Genomic DNA, 17,480 nt, shown 5'->3' with positions numbered 1-17,480 from the left:
AAGGGGTGTCTTGACTTCAGCTGGCATTTTTGATGTGTCTTTGAGATGAAATTGTGAAGTAAGCTGTCTTGCTGGTTGGCTATGCACAGTAATGCAGCAAAGGGCCTTGCCTTCACACTTAATCACGGGGGAATCAATGCCAGCCAGGACCAGAAGGTTGGAGACTGGAGTTCTCTGGGCCACACCATTGATTATACAAGCGGCAGAGCTGATCACTGAGTCCAACTTGCCACAGTGACAACTGGAGCCCCATGCTACCACCCAGTGTTCAGCAGGCAGGTGCAATAATTAGGGCATTAGCAGATGTCCATAAGGTAACAGCACTACTGCCCCATAAGCTGCCCGCAACCCTGTGGAGCTGAGCAACTCTTGACTGGATTTTAGCTTTTGTCTTCTCAATGTGCTTTATCCCCAATAAATAAGGTATCGTTCAAAAACGTTTGGCCGATTGTGCATAAGGACCTGTAGCTGTCGATGAGCTAATTGGCCTGTGAGATGGAAACAAGATGACACTGTCTTTAGTGCATTTAATTTAAGTTGCCACTTCGAAAAATACTTGGCCAAGGTATCTCAGTTAGATGACAGGCAAGACTCTAGATCCTCAAAATTTTTTCTGGCTATTGCCAGGCAGGTGTCATACAGGCAGCATACACAATCTTAGTTGCTTTAGTTGACCTCCTGGGTGGCAGGTCAGCTGTATATATATTGGAGTGAGTACAGATCCCTGGGGAATGTTGTTCATACGACGCGGGTGATTTGAACCATCACCATATTTGACGATCACTGTTCTGTTAGAAATCATCTGCATAAAAAAATCTTGTCTGGGACCCTGGAGTATACTTTTAGGACTAATTCCTGGTGAAACGTAATCCAGGTAATATAGTCCAGCTGCCTGTCAGTGCAAGATTATTCCCGACTGTACCATTACTAGCGCTTTGTCCAGTCTGATAGGGCCTCCTCCTCTTCCCTGGGGAATGATTCCATATTCTAATAGATTTCGCTGTCAGGAAATTTTTCCTTATATTCATTCTCCATTTTCCTTCTCTTTTATTAGACTAAATAATAACTTTTAGTGTTTACGTTCTTGAAATAGTTGTAAATTTCCATTATATCATTCACAGCTTTAATCCAAGTATTAATAATGAAGGAAAATGGGTTATAGCAAGAGAGGAAGGATGGTCTTGTGATAAAGGCAGTGACCTGGGACTCTAGTGACCTGTGTGACAGAGTGTATCAGGCCCTTTGAGGCCCCCTACTGGAGGTCTTGCAATCCTAGCACACCCTGACCCAGCCCTAAGCCCCATCTCCCACTCCAAACCCCCAGGGGCCCCACAAAATCTAATAGCCCAGAGTTAATCTGGACCTGATCTCTGTATTCCACTGTCAATATCATGAGCTGTACAGTCACCATCTATTGCTGTGTTCCTGGGCATATGCCATTCATATGGAAGGAAAGAGCTAGTGCCCTTCAGAGGAAAGACCAATCATGCACATTAACACCTACTCCACATGTATGTTCATGTTTCTCCTTTGCTGATGAGATTTTTTTTAAGTCTGCCCAGATGCCTCCACAACCCCATCCATTCTAAGTGCTCTACACTTGTCGTATTAGTAGCTGTACACACTAAGAGGTACAGACTTGCCCACATTAAATAAGATCAACAGGAAACTGGGTGCTGGCACTCCTTCAAATGATGCTTCTCAGCTCAGGCTTTGGAAGTGAAGTAAGCTCGCTCGTTGTAGGTTGTCTTTGCTATCAGAATGCTGAACAGTTGTACACTGCCAAGTTCATTGCCTCAGAACAGGAGACTCACGTATCCTCATGCATCAGTGAATGGCTTTTGTAGGTACTACCAGTATCTTCCCATAGGTGGAGTGATTTGTTTCGTGCTGTGCAGCCCCTGTTCATGCTTGCATAAGTTCAGTATTGTTTAATGCAACCTGGATGGCACCAGACAGCCCGTAAACTAACAGTTTCAAGACAAGCTTTTGAGGCCTCAGAGAAAATTTCTACTTTAAAATTCTGAGGTCAATAGAAAAAACGGAAGAAATTGTGAATCACCGAGGAGACTCATCACTACTTTGTGCCAATTCTACAACTGCGCTCCAGCTGCTTTTTATCAACTGTCCCCTCAGAACATCCCTCTTCACCTCAAGGGGTCAGGACTGTGGGATCCCGAGCTCCTCGCTTCATTATTGAAAGCTTCCTACAGCTTCCTGAGCTTCCAGCACCCTCCCTTCTCTTCCTCCAAGCCCCTCCTCAAAAGCCACTCCTTTTGGGAAGCCTTCCTCTGACCTCCCCCATGACAGTGTCTCCAGGCCTCTTGCTCTGAACTGTGGCCCAGTGCATCATTTCTGCCCATGTCCCTGATCCCATAACTGGCTTTGTGAGGTTACACCTTTTTGTGGAGCATGCAGGGCCCCACCTGTGGGAAGTCAGTTGCAGAATCGTGATCTGAGGTTGTAAAGTATTCACGGCAGGGACCTTGTCTCTGTGCTTGTTTTGTGGAGGAATAATGATAGGGTTTCATACTTAAGAGAAATGAATGCAAACAAAAAGGGTGATCATGCACCATTCAAGTCAAATTGGGCCCTAGTTACCTTGAGTTAGATTCTTATATACTGTGCCCAGCCATGTGAAATCTGAGCAAACTTTTCAAATATGGCTCTTGTCCATCAGCCAAAGTAAAGTAACTTCAAATAAAATTCCAAAGGCAGCTGATCCACCTGCATTAGACTTAAAAGTGAAAACTCCTTTGGAAGCAAGAGTGACATTTCAAAGCTGACCTTGTACAAATAAAAGCGACATTGACGTAACTGTGGAATTGATGGGTGTAGGCATAACACACCAAACCTGCTTCCACCCCTTACATCCACAGTGTGTGTAGACAAACTCACTTCTCAAACATAGCCTTTGTGATGTGTGGTTAATGAACATCTCAGAGATGGGCCATGTGCAGGTAACTGCAGATATTTATTGGCTTGAGGCAATGAATAGGAGCAAATCCTTTTAAATAGAATCAGTATAAATCACTGGGCAGGTCTTGTTAACTTTTTTATTAGTAGACTGTCGTCTGCAATTTTCTGTGTAGTAATTGTTTGGATGACCAAGCCTAGCCAACAGATATATCATGGATTACTCTGACTTTATGTATGGAATAGAGTTAATACTGCTGCAGAGTTATGGTCAAATCAGTTTATTATGTTTCATGTACGGCTTCAAAAGATGCTGTCTGAAAGCCCATGTCTGATCACTGGCACATATATTTGCCCATGTTGTAAAATGCCGCACATCTTTAACCCCTGAAAGTGAAAGTATATATTGTACAATGAATTGGTGTCCTTGCTCACTTTGAGCAGTACCCTTCCCCACAAGCAATCCATCTAGGGTTTTATATAACACCACAGTGACTGTTGTTATTTACTTGTATTGAGGTAGCACTGGGAACTCCATTGTGGTGGGCACTGTACAAACATATAACAAAAAGACAGTCCCAGCTCCAAAGAACTTGTGAAAATCTTAGGAGGAAGGATGGTTCAGTGGTAGGGCACTAGCCTGGGACACAGTTTCAATTCCCTGCTCTGCTATAGACTTCCCGTGTGACGTGGGGTAAATCACTTAGTCTGTATGTGCTGCAGACTGCAGTTCCCCCTCTGTAAAATGGGGATAACAGTATTCCACTGTCTCACAGGGGTCTTGAAAACAAGTACATTAAAGGTTGTGAGGTGCTCCAATACTACAGCAAGAGAGGGACATATAGAGTGAATAAATTACAAACATACATACCGTCATTTCATCCTGTAAGTCATTCAAGCACTAATCCCGGAGAGACACTGTAAAGAACACTCAAGTTAAATATAAATGTATTTAATCACAGATTTTTTTTAAACAGCTGCCTTAGTGATAAATTAAATTTCAAAACTTACTATTCATTTTACTTGTGAATGCTGGACAGAAAACAGATGAAGGGTTTGGGGCCTCACAGTAGTTTATATGTAAGACATTTTTCTTATTCACGCAACATATCTCCCATCGTCAGAATATTTATATGGAAGCCTGTCTCTATAGGCATTGAACGTATGCAAATGGGATCACCTCCTCCCTTTCTGATTAAAGCAGGGTCTGAGTCTGCACCCTCTGAGTTAGAATGCTCTCTTTTGCCTAGCTTGTTAGGGACCATATGTTCTAGACTGTCATCTCATCATAGTGAAATATTAAACACTCTTCCTGTTATAAAAGCCAGTTTACCCACACCCTGCCCTGACATGGAAAAAACCCACAGTGGGGACATTGGCTCAACACCTAACAGTGCATTTCCAGACTTACTGACATTTAGGGGATTTTAATTTGTTTATAATAGGGAGGCTTAAAAATATTTGGTTGGATATTAGCTGTAGTAGCGGTTAATACCCTTTCAGGCTAGATTCATAGATCTCAAGGCCAGAAGGCACCACTGTGATCATGTAGTCTGACCTCCTTTTTAATGTCTATGTGTTAAAAAGATGTATTTTTTTAGCATGGGAGTAACAGGTGATGCTGCATAATTAAAGGAGATGCAGCCAGCAAAATGATCCATAATTGCAAATATGTCGATCCCATGGTCATCAGAGCATCACAACCAAATCACTTGAGCTAAGCTAAGCGCAACTCTAATGGCTGTTAGTCGTCTTCGAGTCCAACCACTAGAGGGAGAGAGGATCTAACTAAGCTGCATTTTGCTCTAGTGTGTTTGTAGATTTTGATCCAACAGCCTTTAGTGCCACAACGGTTTAAAAAGATAAAAACGATAATTCACAATGGACATTTGTTCCTTTAGCCCATCCATTTGCTATGACTTTAGATCTTTAGGGACTTGGTTTTTTACAGGCCTGGTCTTCTTCCATCATTAGTCATCACTTTAAACAAACATCCTCTGAGTGCTCCCACTGACATAGCTTAACCCTGCTATATGGAAAAATCATTAGACTGTCCCAGTTCCTTGGACTCGCAAATCAGAACTCCACATATTCAAAACCTTCTCTCCTGCCCTTTCCTCCAGCCAAAGGAGGGTCAACTGTGAGCCCCCTTTTGAACCTATGGAGGAGAGTAAGGGCAGCCCTTCATTCCCTTGTATGGCTTATCCACATTACCAGTCTGTGCACAGCGGGAAAACAGCTGTCACAGGCTGCTACTTTGGGTCCCATGCAAGTTGGGTGCGGTCTTGGATCATTAGTGGCCCCCCTCAATGTTCTGGCCAATGCAGCTGGGTTGACTCAAAGGGGTAAGAAAGCTGCATCAGGTTAGGCCTGGCACACTTTACTTTTCCCCTGGAGCAAAGGAGAAGCCGGGACTGAATCATGACTCAAGCACAATTCAGTCCCTTGTCTCCTTCTGAGAAAGTGCAGCTCTGCTCTGCCCCTTACTCAAGGCATGTTGTAACTCCACAATCTCCATCCCTGGCTTGTCGCCATTCATTAGTTAAAGCTCTGTGATGTGATGCTTGGCAGGTGCACATAAGCCCATTGTGCACAGTCTCCACACAGGACCCTTAAGGCTCCCAAACGATCCATATTTTAGCTTTGATCTGGGTAAGTGCAGGTATAATTATTGCTGCTACAGCCTTTCCCCTTGAGGACTCCAAGCACCATGTGGTTAGTACACACACACACACCTGTTAAATAAACACCTAAGCCTACAGTCTCCTCTTGAAGTCATTTCTGCAGGCAGGTGAAACTGCTCGAGCACATTTTCTTCCATTTCGCCCTGGCGAGAGGACACTTTCACAGAACCAAAAATCTCTCCCCAGCCAACCCCCCCTATTGACTTAAACAGAGTGGGGTTAGCACCTTAAGATCCATCCATGGATCACATTCCTCTATAGTGGCTGTGTGTGCCTAGCAATGACGGTGTCTATCACTGGCAGTCTGTTGTACTAGTGCAGTTTAGAACCTAGATTTAATTCTATATTCACAATGTCCATTATCCTCCAGTGATCCTCTTTGGTGGTTCCTAGTTTACAAACAGTTTCATGTCTGATTTTCTTTAATTTTGTGAACCTGAGGGCTCAAGGAAAGGGTAATTGAAACAGTCTCATTGCATTGCCCCTGCTTCCTCCACTCCACCTGTCTGACTGCTTCTCCCATAAGCACTGTTGCTCTTTCTTCCATGCCATCCTGTAAGCATAGAATAGCCTCCCTCAAATGGTCTGGAAAGTCACTATCCTGTTTGTAACACAGAGAGCCCTTGGCAAAAGGTCCCCTGTTGTTTGTAAACAGCACTCACCTCAGACCCGACAAACTCATTACACCAAACACACATCTTGCAAGGTACTTATCCATAAGGGATATCGTATAAGGTATCTTCAGAAAGCAAATAACTTGTCAAGACTCATAATCATTGTGAGATGTATGTATGGGTAATATTTAAGACACAATGTATTTACATTGAAAGTCTGCTTTATGGACCTGGAGTACAAATTAATTACCAGAAATTAATTAATGGACCTCAAGGATGACCTATCCAAGCAAGAGGGAGTTGTCACTCCTCCCTAATCAACCGACAAGGTAATGCAAGGCTCAGTTGATCAGCCTTGCTCCCTCCCAAAACTGCCAATGGAAACCATCAGAGGCACCACTGAGCAACTGAACCTCTTGGAGGTGTGAAAGAAACATTAAAACAGACAGGGGTTTGCCCTGAGCGTGAATAGGAACAAAAGGCTGTTTTCAGTATCACACAGAGGAGGGAGAAGCTCTCTGGATCCATTCACTGAGGAAACCCTTTGCAGAGTGGGGGGACTTTCATGAATGATTGGATTCTGGTTCTTGTGAAACCAACTGTAAAACTCTGAGCTTTTGGGGGAGAACCTACTTTATTAGCCAGGAAAAGTAACTATTGGTAAGTGTAGACCCAGGTTCATGTTTTATGGGTTTTGTTTTGTGTTGTACCCATTTGTTTCCTTCACTTCTCTAGTTAAATCTTTATTCTCACTGAAATAAACCTACTTTTGTTTTATTTAGCTGACACCCATTGAAAGAGTCCCTCATGCTGGAGGCAGGGGTAACAGCCCAGGGCGGCCCAAGAACCATCACACTGTCCTCCTTTAAAGCCCTCCTCAAGGCCCACTGGTATCGTGATGCTTGCAGGAAACTGCCAGCTGATAACAGGTGGGCTGCTGGCTAGTAGAGAATTCTAAGCGCTGTTTCATTTCCTGTATGTTTGTCTCGTACCATTTTTAAAAATTATTTGACTTGAAACCATCTAGTTCTGCAAGATTGCAGGCCAATGTAACCACATGCGTGCATCTTGTCATAAGTTAGATTGTAAGTTTTTGGGGGACCACCTTTTATTCTATGGTTTTACAGATCACAAGGGGTACTACTACAATACTACTACTAATATTAACAATTAATAGGCTTGAGCCAGATATGCCATACTGCAGAAAGAGATGGGTTAAGCATTCCCTCCAGGACTCTGCTAATGCATACTGACCTGCAGTACCCCCCATTCAACCACTAGCCCTCTTTTGGGAAGAGATGATCAGAAAAATATTGAGACCTTTACAGTCCTTTCCCTTGGTACCTGAATCAGATTTTCACCTGCAGATCTGCTGCCTTGTATTGTGAGCCTATAAGATATCACCATAGAAGCAGATCCAGGGCAGCTCAGTACTTGGATGGGAGATGTCCAAGGAACCCTGAAGTGCTAGAGAAAGTGCTGAACCAATGTCCCAGGGGCCAGTATGCTGCTGGAGGCACCTCCTTGTGGATGAGAGGTAAAACCAAGGTCTTACTTGCCTACCCTTGGGTATTAAAGATTCCCAGGAAAGCGCTGGAAAACAAAACAATAACAGAGAGGGTTATCCACAAAGTTCTCGCCAAATTCCAGCTCTTTTTGCAGCTTTCCCTGTGCTACTTAGTGAATTATCTCTATGTCTCCTCCACTTGCTCTCTGTGTTTGGATGTGAGCTTGTTTGCTAGCTCTGCATATGTCTATAGCTCTTGGAAGCATTGGAGAAGGCTTTCTGGGCATTCTCATTTGAACTTTTGTGTCTTTTGTCTCTATTACTAATCTACCAAGAACTTGTTCATCTTTTAAGATTTGATAACCGCATGAGTCAGCCATTTTGAACTGTTTGACAATATACTGATCTCTCATTTCTCAATGTTCTTGATCACAATTGTTGAAAAGATACCTTTTGTGTAGGACTTTTTGTGTAGGACTTTTCAAAATACTTTTGGAGCACTTCTAGGATTTTACATGGGCCCTTCTGGTCTGTTTCTGACATATCCAGATGCTGTTGGAGCAGGTGGCAGCCTTTTTCTATTAGAGCTAATAGTGTGACTAGTCTTATCTTGTTTTCCTTTTTATCCATCTCCATTGCAATGTCATAGTTTTCCCAGTGTGATCTAAAGATAGTCCAGTTCCTAGACACATCCCCTTTCATGTGACATGTTCGTCTGCTTCTCGACAGGAATCTGGTATGCTCCCACAATTCTTCTTCTCTCTCTCTCTTTTTTTGCAATATTCTTCATTTCTGATTTCACATACCAACAGAAGGCAACACAATTCTGACACCATGTTCAGGGTTCAGGTATAAAAAGAGAGAGATTCAAGACATTCAGGCTTTATTCCTTCCTCTACATATTCTGTCCTCTCTCATCAAGCACTTTGTGAACGGAGCGTTCTCTCCATTGCTAGACATTACCCTATACATAAGCATGCTATCATGCTGTAACACCCTCTGTTGGTAAGCAATCTACTGTAACACCTAGACTTGTTCTCAGAAGCAGCGGAACCATTTTAGGTAAAACTTTAAAAAGCTGGGGCAGACACCCAGCATGAGAAATTTCACCCCAAACAGGTAAAGTTTGGCGAAGTTATAAGTAATTCAAGATGGTTTTATAATGGGAAAAATGTGAAGTAAACTTTACAAAAGACAGTGCTAAACATGTCTGCCAATAATAAAACATACTTTATTAAAACTCCGTAACCCTAATCCTGCAACTGTGCACACACAAACAGATTCCGTGACACAAGCTACACTGCCTGGATTGCATTATCATCTCAGCAAGAATAGCTGAACACAAGTATTCCTCGTTTCTGGCCTAATGACAGATACAGCATTTGAACTGGATTAACGGGCTTTTATCAGTGTGTACCTTTCTGCTATTTTAATTTATATTGTTTGTGTGTCAGTTTCCTATGATTTTGTTGAGGGTTTTCCATAATATATACACACAGAAGAAAAATGCTTTACATTGGTATTGCCTTGATAAACTTAGCTGTATAGTTTTACTCCATTGGACCAGCTCCTCAGATGGTATAAATCAGCATAGTCTACACTGATTTACACCAATGGAGGATATAATGTGCTAACTTTGAAAGAGTTACTCCTGATTTCTGCCAGCATAAGCAGGGTCAGACCCAAGTCTCTCTGGTGGTTTCTCCTTGGAGGTTATAGGACTAGTTAAGGACAAGATTTTGCAATGTTCTAATTACAAGGATGTATAAGAAGAATCATGAAGATAAAATTTCTGCTTTAATTCAGTAGATACTACAATGTTGTACTACATCACTTAGCTGCCTTGCACCTCTGAGTTTTCTAATATGTGGCACTGAAGTATTTGTGTGTTTGATTACATACTTATCTCTTTAAATGGCAGAGACATGGCTGTTTTCAGAAGAGATTTGCTCCGGGAATGATAATGTGCCAGTAGTTAAGAACTTATGTACCTACTGAATAATCTGTTTCACCCGAGTGACCTTTCAAACTATTTCTCACTTTCGCTTTGTTTATTTTCGTTATCAGTTTGGTATCTTGTCAGTGTTCTTCTGATGTGCTGTGTAATGTGCAACTAGGAGGACCGACAAAGCCAGAGGGAAGCCTGCTGCACTCAGGAAATTGGTTAACATCTGCAGATTTCTTATACATTCTTCCTTCGCTACTAAGGTTGACGATAACACACTTTCTGATATAATGCTGATGCACTGAACTCACCAATAGGTGGCCATGATGAAACAGGAAACTGAATAAATGAACACGCCAGTTTCGAGTTGAGAAGGAACTGCTGGCATTTAACTTGCAGTTATTGGTTGTTGGTTATAAAGCAAAACTTTAGTTAAGATTTGGTTATTATGGGATGCCAAAGTCTTCATCAAATAAATAAAAACAATGAGGAGTCCTTGTGGCACTCCTTAGAGACTAACAAATTTATCTGGGCATAAGCTTTCGTGGGCTAAACCCACTTCATCAGATGCATGGAGTGGAAAATACAGTAGAGAGGTATAAATACACAGCATATGAAAAGATGGAAGTTGCCTCACCAAGTTGGGTGTCAGTGCTAACGAGCCAATTCAGTTAAGGTGGAAGTGGGCTATTCTCAACAGTTGACAAGAAGGGAAGGGAACAAATAGATTCTCAGAGTCAGTGGTAAAAAACAGAACTACATAGGCCATTCTAGGGGACTCAGAAACCTTATCATAGGTGGCAATTTTTGGTCTGTGTAGCTGCTGCTATTCATACTTGGACCTGAAATTGTTTGTAAGGTCTGTAATGGAATAAGTGCTGTAGTAATGGGCTGGAGTTATTCCCTATGTGTCATTGCATAACGCTGAGAATGCTCAGCTCCTATGAAGAGGCTTATTAAATGAAGAGATAACTACTATGGGGTTCACAAAGGGATGGGGGAGGAAATGGAATTGTTCACTTTGGTTCTCCGGTGTGTTTTCATGATATTCAGTTTTATGCGGCCTTATAAAATGTTGTGTGTCTCACTTTGTGGCACTAAAAAAAATATTTAAAAAATCAAACCAAACTCCTCACACACACACTCATAAAAACTGGAGACCCTGGTAAGCAGGCTCAGCAAGGAGGCCAATAAGTAAAATGGGTACGGAGCTAGAATTACCATCTCTTTCTAAAGACTTGTCTTTAGTACAAAATGTTAGAACATGACCTAGGAGAACTAAGCGAATGCAGGTGATGCTGACCATTCATTTGCAGTAGGGGTAGAGAAGGACAAGTTGTGTTTAGCATTGTTTCAGCTAGTTATAGTTAAACCTCCTGGGACCAGGCTTTAATCATAACTAGCTGACCCGATGCTAAACAGGACTTTTAGCAGAGTTATGGCCAGCATTGTGTTAGGTAACTCAGCTTGTCAAGGTCACAGTCCAACTGATAAAAGTCTGAAGACAAGGCTTCAGAGATGATCCCTTAAGGTCAGGTTTCAGCATGGCTGAGGGATGGTAACTCAGCTCCTGTTACTGCTGTATGTACACTATAGATTAATATACAACTTCAGTTTTCATTGCTGTCAATCTAGCCCTTTTCATTAGCATTAAACTGTCAAACATTTAGGGGAAAAAAGATTCACCTAGTTTTACTCTTCAAAGACTTGTTTCTTACAGCAGTACTGTGCCAGAGGGATTCAAAATATACTCCCTATAACTGAAGCAGGGATGTTATTGTGTAGGCATGAAAACTTACACCTGCATTTTGCCAAGATCTATTTTTAAACAGGGGAAGAAATGAAATTTTTAGTCTAAAGCAGTTGGACAATGGGCCAAGTACTGAGTCTATTAAAGTCAATAGCAAAACTCACCTTGCCTCCAATGGGGACAGGTTCATAGCCTATTTCTATCAAAGGACTAATGTGATATTAACAAGAAATTTGAAAATTGTTAATTTCAGATCATTGTCATTTATTTTAATAGGAACTAGTATGATTTTATGTAGTTTGTTGTCTTTGCTCTTCTGCCCCCTTTCCCTCCTTATGTATTACACTTAGGTACCAACTTTTATTTACTTCCAAGACAAGATCTGAGTCTGATCTAGGAGGGAAATAGGACAGAACTCGCCTTACAATCTGTCAGCTGGGATCTCTGATCTCTTGACTTGGAAGGTATCAGTATTCATAGTAATGAATAGCCCACATGTGGAACAATAACTGTGGGCTGGAGCCAGAAATATTGACCTTATTATCAAGACACAAGTTCAGAGTTCAATGGCAATCTCAAGGGTTGGTTTCTTGGGTTGAATGATAACAGAGATAATACCACGACACTGATAAATTATATGAATGGAGGAGCTGAATCTATAAAAAGAGTAAACTAGAACTGTGCCCATGTGGCTGTGCTTTTGATAGCAGCGAACTTGGGGAATTATACATTTGCATTTCAGGGTTAATGTAATACTTTGGACAGGACATGTAAGACGACAATAAAATCTGCCAACAAATAAAGACTGATACCATTAAGACCTTATTTTGTCAGTATGACTGAGTATGTAGATAAGGATATTCCATTCTTCACTTTAAGAGGCATAAGAGTAAGTCATCATCATTATCATTTACAACCAGCCAAAGCTAGGAACGGGGTCTGTAAGTCTAGCCAAGGCAATTCACTGCACAGCTGCAGATGGTTTTTGTCTAGATGATGGTTAAATCCATTGCGACTAAAATAACAACATAGCTAGGGAAGAAGTCCATGAAGTAAATTGTGGGAAAGGGAGTTCAGGGATGATAAGCAGAGGAGCCAGAGTCAGGACTTATGGATTTGATTCGATTTCTGACTCCATCACTGTCTCACTTGGACAAATCACTTAATTGCTCTGTGTCTCCTCATCTTTAATGTGGGAATGATAATACTTAACTCTCAGGAGTGCTATGGAACATGCTACAGATTCAGAGATTTTTAAGACCAAAAGGGACCATTGTGATAATCTAGTCTGACCTCCTGCATAAGACAGCCCTCGAACCTCGCTCAGAAATTCCTGCATTGAGCCCATAACTTCCTTTACATATGTGCGTCTATGCTAGATAGCTGCAATATCCAGAAGTGTTTTATTCATCCTATGCCCATTAAGATTGTGAAAGCCTTTTCTTTTGGATAGAGACCTCACAACGGTTTTCTGTGTCTCTGTCAGCTCCAACTTGGATTACTGCAATTATTGCTAATCATGATGATGGTGATGATTATTTCTATTGTGGTAGTACAATCAGAAATCACGGCTCCATTGCAATAGGCTTTGTACAAATATAACACAAAGATGCTCCCTGCCCCTGAAAGCTCAGTAGCTAGGATTTTGACAATACACAACAAATGTGTTGGGGTAGAAGAGGAGAGCAAGACAGTGTCAAACAGGTGTGTATAAGTTAGTAGTCACAGTGGTCTCAGCAGTCACTCTTCCTGCAGCCACACCTGAAGGCTATTCAGAAATCAGCCTCTGCAGAATCATAGAACCATAGCGTTAGAAAGGACTGTAAGAGTCATCTAGTCTAACCATCCAAGACTGATGGCTATCCCGCCTCCTTTGGAAAACCTCCAGTGAAGAAGCTTCCACAATCTCCCTAGGTGGTCTGTTCCATTGTCTTACTGTTCCTACAGTTGGGAAGTTTTTCTTGGGATTTAATCTAAATCTGGTATGCTGTAGTTTGAACCCATTGCCTCTTGTCCTGCCCTCTGTGACAAGAGATAACACACTGCTTCTTTTAATGTAGTGGCTAGAGCACTGGACTAAGACGCAGGAGACTTGGGCTCTATTCCCAGCTCTGCAGTTGACCTGCAGTGTGATCTTAGGCAAGTCCCTTCACCTCTCTGTGCCTCTGTTTCTCCTCCCGTCTTTATCTGTCTTGTATGTTTAGACAAAAGCTCACTGTGTATTTGTAGGGCACAATGGCATGGTTCTAGGCATTACTGTGATCTTCCTCCTCCTCCTACCTGATCTTGGATAGAGAAAGGAAAACTCAGGATGAGTTGTTGAGCACTCATATGGATTTCTATAATTTTGTCAACCACGCAGATACATTGATGGACACAGGCTAGACAGGGTGCAAATCAAGGTCCTGATCTTGATCTCTTTAGGGTTTAGATACTGTCTGGTTTATAGAGCACCCTTCTCCCCTAGCCTCATGCTAGTGGCTCAGTAGAAGCTGAAGGGCTCAAGCTAACACCCCACAGTCTCGGGCTGAAGGCAGGGTGTTCTTTGGACTTGGATGCTGTCAGTAGTCTCGAGTCTAGAATTCGCTTCCCCAGCAGCTCCACCAGAGCTGGGGCTGGTTGACATTCAGGGCACTTAGTGAGGCCTAGCTGTTTCATCAAGCATGAAAGGATGGGTTGGGGGGTGTTTGGTTTATTTTGGGAGGAGGCTGTTGAGCCCTTTTGTTGGCATTGAGTCAGTTCAGCTGGGCTTTAATTCATGTGTTTTTCATACTGCATGTGTGTAACGAGAAAGTGTACATCACACATTTGCAGCATCCTATACATGTAGGGCTGAAAAGAACCTCAAGAGGTCATATAGTCCATCCCCCATGCTGACGCTGGATTGATTCATAAGGACACACTCGCTGCTTCTGAAAGTGCACCTCCAAGTATATTAGGAAGCGGAGCAATGAGTGGGCCCAGTCCTGAGAGTTGCTGAACCCCCACCCTTCATTTCCCATTGACTTAATAAGAGGTGAGGGTGCTCAGCATCTTGCGGGATCTGGCTGGGAGCCAACAACATCAGATTGATCTGCAGATCTATCCAGTGTCATGAATCAGGAGGTGGTAAATACCCCCTAGTATTTTTTTCCTTCCCCCCAACTCCCCTGTCTTCTGTCGAGCAAACACAGGGAGCAAATTTGCTCTTCATCATCAGCTGCTCTCTTCTCGCAGCAGCTGTTCTGCTCATTTTGGGCTTCTGCATCTTCTTGCCTTTAACAGTTGCCCGATTGTCTAATTCTTGACGCAGGCCTGGGCAGTGTGTCTCAGAGCACAAAGGAAGAGCACGTTGGGAGGATTAGGAGGAGGCTTGCTACATGATTGTAGCTATAGAAGCCAAGAATTTCCTGCCCTGCCCCCAACACGAAAGGCACTATCTCTTCAGTGTTTCCTACAGCTGAGTGATTCCAAACAGCAGAAGCAATAGTCTGAAAAATAGATGGTCTTGCTCGAGCTGGTCGAAGGATGTTCATTATTGTTCACAGGAAATGGAGGGTGAAAATTATTGACAGCAGTTTTTTTAATTGGTATTTTAACAGATAACCAAATCTGAAAAAATTGTTCTGCAACAACTATTTTCAGTAAAAAACATTTTAGTTTTTGAAAATTGAGAATATTTTTTAACTGAAAAAACAGTTTTTAGTTACCCAGATGATTTCAATCAAAACAAAAATGGGCTGTGATAATGTTCATTTTGGTCAAAAAAGGTTTTTCCAAATATTTCAGCCCACTCTAGTTCTTACCTAATGTTTGTAGTTCCATAGCACCTTCCATGTGAGACGACCTGAGTCAGATCATCTAGTCCATCCTTGGGCCAATGCGAAGTGTTCCCTGCAGTATATTCTCCAGTTCAGTTCTAAATGACACCCCCAATTAGAATTTGACCACATACAGAGCAGTGACTTGAGATGTTAGCTTAGGTGAGTGAATTCAAAAGAGATTTTAGCCGGCACTGTTACCGATGACACAGAAAGGGTGCAATTCAATGGGAAATGTGGTCTAGATTAAATTAGTATAAAGTGGGTGCACAACTGATTGAAAAAATGCACTCAGAGTAGTTATCAATGGTTTGCTGTCAAACCGTTGATATCTAGTGGGGCCCTGCAGGGGTCTGTCCTGGAGATGGTACTATTGAATATTGTCATTAATGATTTGGATAATGGACTGGACAGTATGCTTAAAAAATTTGCAGATGACACCAAACTGGGAGGGGTTGCATGCACTTTGGAGGACAGGATTGGAATTCAAAACGACCTTGACAAATTGGAAAACTGGTCTGAAATCAACAAGATTAAATTCAGGTAAGACAAGTGCAAACTACTATACTTGGGAAGAAAAAAAAAATCAAACACACAGCTACAAAATGGGGAATAACTGTCTCGGCAGTAGTACTGCTGAAAAGGTCTGGCGGTTATAGTGGATCACAAACTGAATATCATTCAGCAATGTGATGCAGTTGTAAAAAAGGTGAGGTAGAAAGATCCTTTCTGGATTCTCCAAGACGTAGAATCATAGGGCCCACAAGGGTCGTCCAGTCTAACCCCCCGGCAAAATGCAGGATTTGTTGGGTCTAAACCATCCAAGACCGATGGCTCTCCAGCCTCCTTTTGAAAACCTCCAGTGAAGGAGCTTCCACAACCTCCCTAGGCAGTTTGTTCCATTGTCCTACTGTTCTTACAGTTAGGAAGTTTTTCCTGAGATTTAATCTAAATCTGCTAGTCTGTAGTTTGAACCCATTGCCTCTTGACCTGGCTTCTGTGGCAAGAGAGAACAATTTTTCTACATCATTTTCATGGCAGCCTTTCAAGTATTTGAAGACTGCTATTATGTGCCCCAATTGTTTATGAGCCCTGTGCTTAAGGCCCATTAGTTGGGGAGTTTGCACTGCTTCCTATGATGTATTTGTCCTGTGCATAGAGGCTATCAGTTTTCAGTGCTGTCAATCTGGTTCTTTTTTCCTATCACCAAAATTCACTTTAGAAAAGTCTAGTCATGCTAGACTTAATGAAGCAATCATGACGTTGCTCTTCTTTCCTAATCTTTGCTGTCTACAAATCTCTCAGGATGTACATCAGACCATAGGCTCTGCTGCTAACAATATGCTCATGACCCCCACTAATATGTCCTATTTTCTACAAAGACAACCCAAGACATCACAAAGCTTACAGTGGATCAGCATCTGGATGGACAGCAGCTGACTCAAAATGAACCTGACCAAGACCAATGTGATGCCGGTTGGCAGGGGGAAAAGCTGTGAAGAACTAATCCAGACACTGACCTTCACTGTTATCTAAGTTAACAGTCCCTTCCCCAATTTGTCAATGAGTGTGAAGCCCCAGGGTCTTGTTTGATATTGCTAAGCAACAAAGTGACGTTGGAGGCAATGTTTGCCCCTTGCTCCCAGATGATGATTTTACAGCTGTGATCCATGTACTCATCACCTCCAATCTGGACTACTGCAGCGCACTGTACCTGGGATTAAAAGTGAAAGCCATGCAGAGGTTCCTGTTCATGCAGAATATAGCGACCCACCTCCTCAGTGGGCCGGGTCTCTGTGAGCACATCATACAAGTACTCTGGTCCCTCCATTCACTCTCAGGCCATTTCCACTGACAGTTCCAGGCCTTGGTCCTGATCTTCAAAGCCATCAGCAGCTACATTAGCAACTAGACTGCCATCCTCTAAGACAGCTCCTCCAGGACAAGGCAATTTATAAAGCATAGAAGAAAGCAAATGAGAGTTGGAAATAAGGTGTTCTCATCTGAAGGGGTTTAGCTGTGGAATGAGCTTGAAGAGGAGATTAGACTAATTCAAAGCCTGTCCACCTTTACAGTGCCATGCAGATCTAATTAACCTGACTTAGATACTATGTATGTGCTCTACAACCCTACACAGAATAATGTTGCTAACTAGTTTTCCATGGTTTGGTCTCCTCTCATTTTGACTACCTTAACTTCCTCTCTGCATCTTACCTCACTATTGCCATTAAAATGATCTTCTTTCAACCCTTGCATAGATTTTT

This window comes from Natator depressus, chromosome 1, assembly GCF_965152275.1.
Source record: "Natator depressus isolate rNatDep1 chromosome 1, rNatDep2.hap1, whole genome shotgun sequence".
Lineage (NCBI taxonomy): Eukaryota > Metazoa > Chordata > Testudines > Cheloniidae > Natator > Natator depressus.
This window is presented reverse-complemented; position numbering follows the sequence as displayed.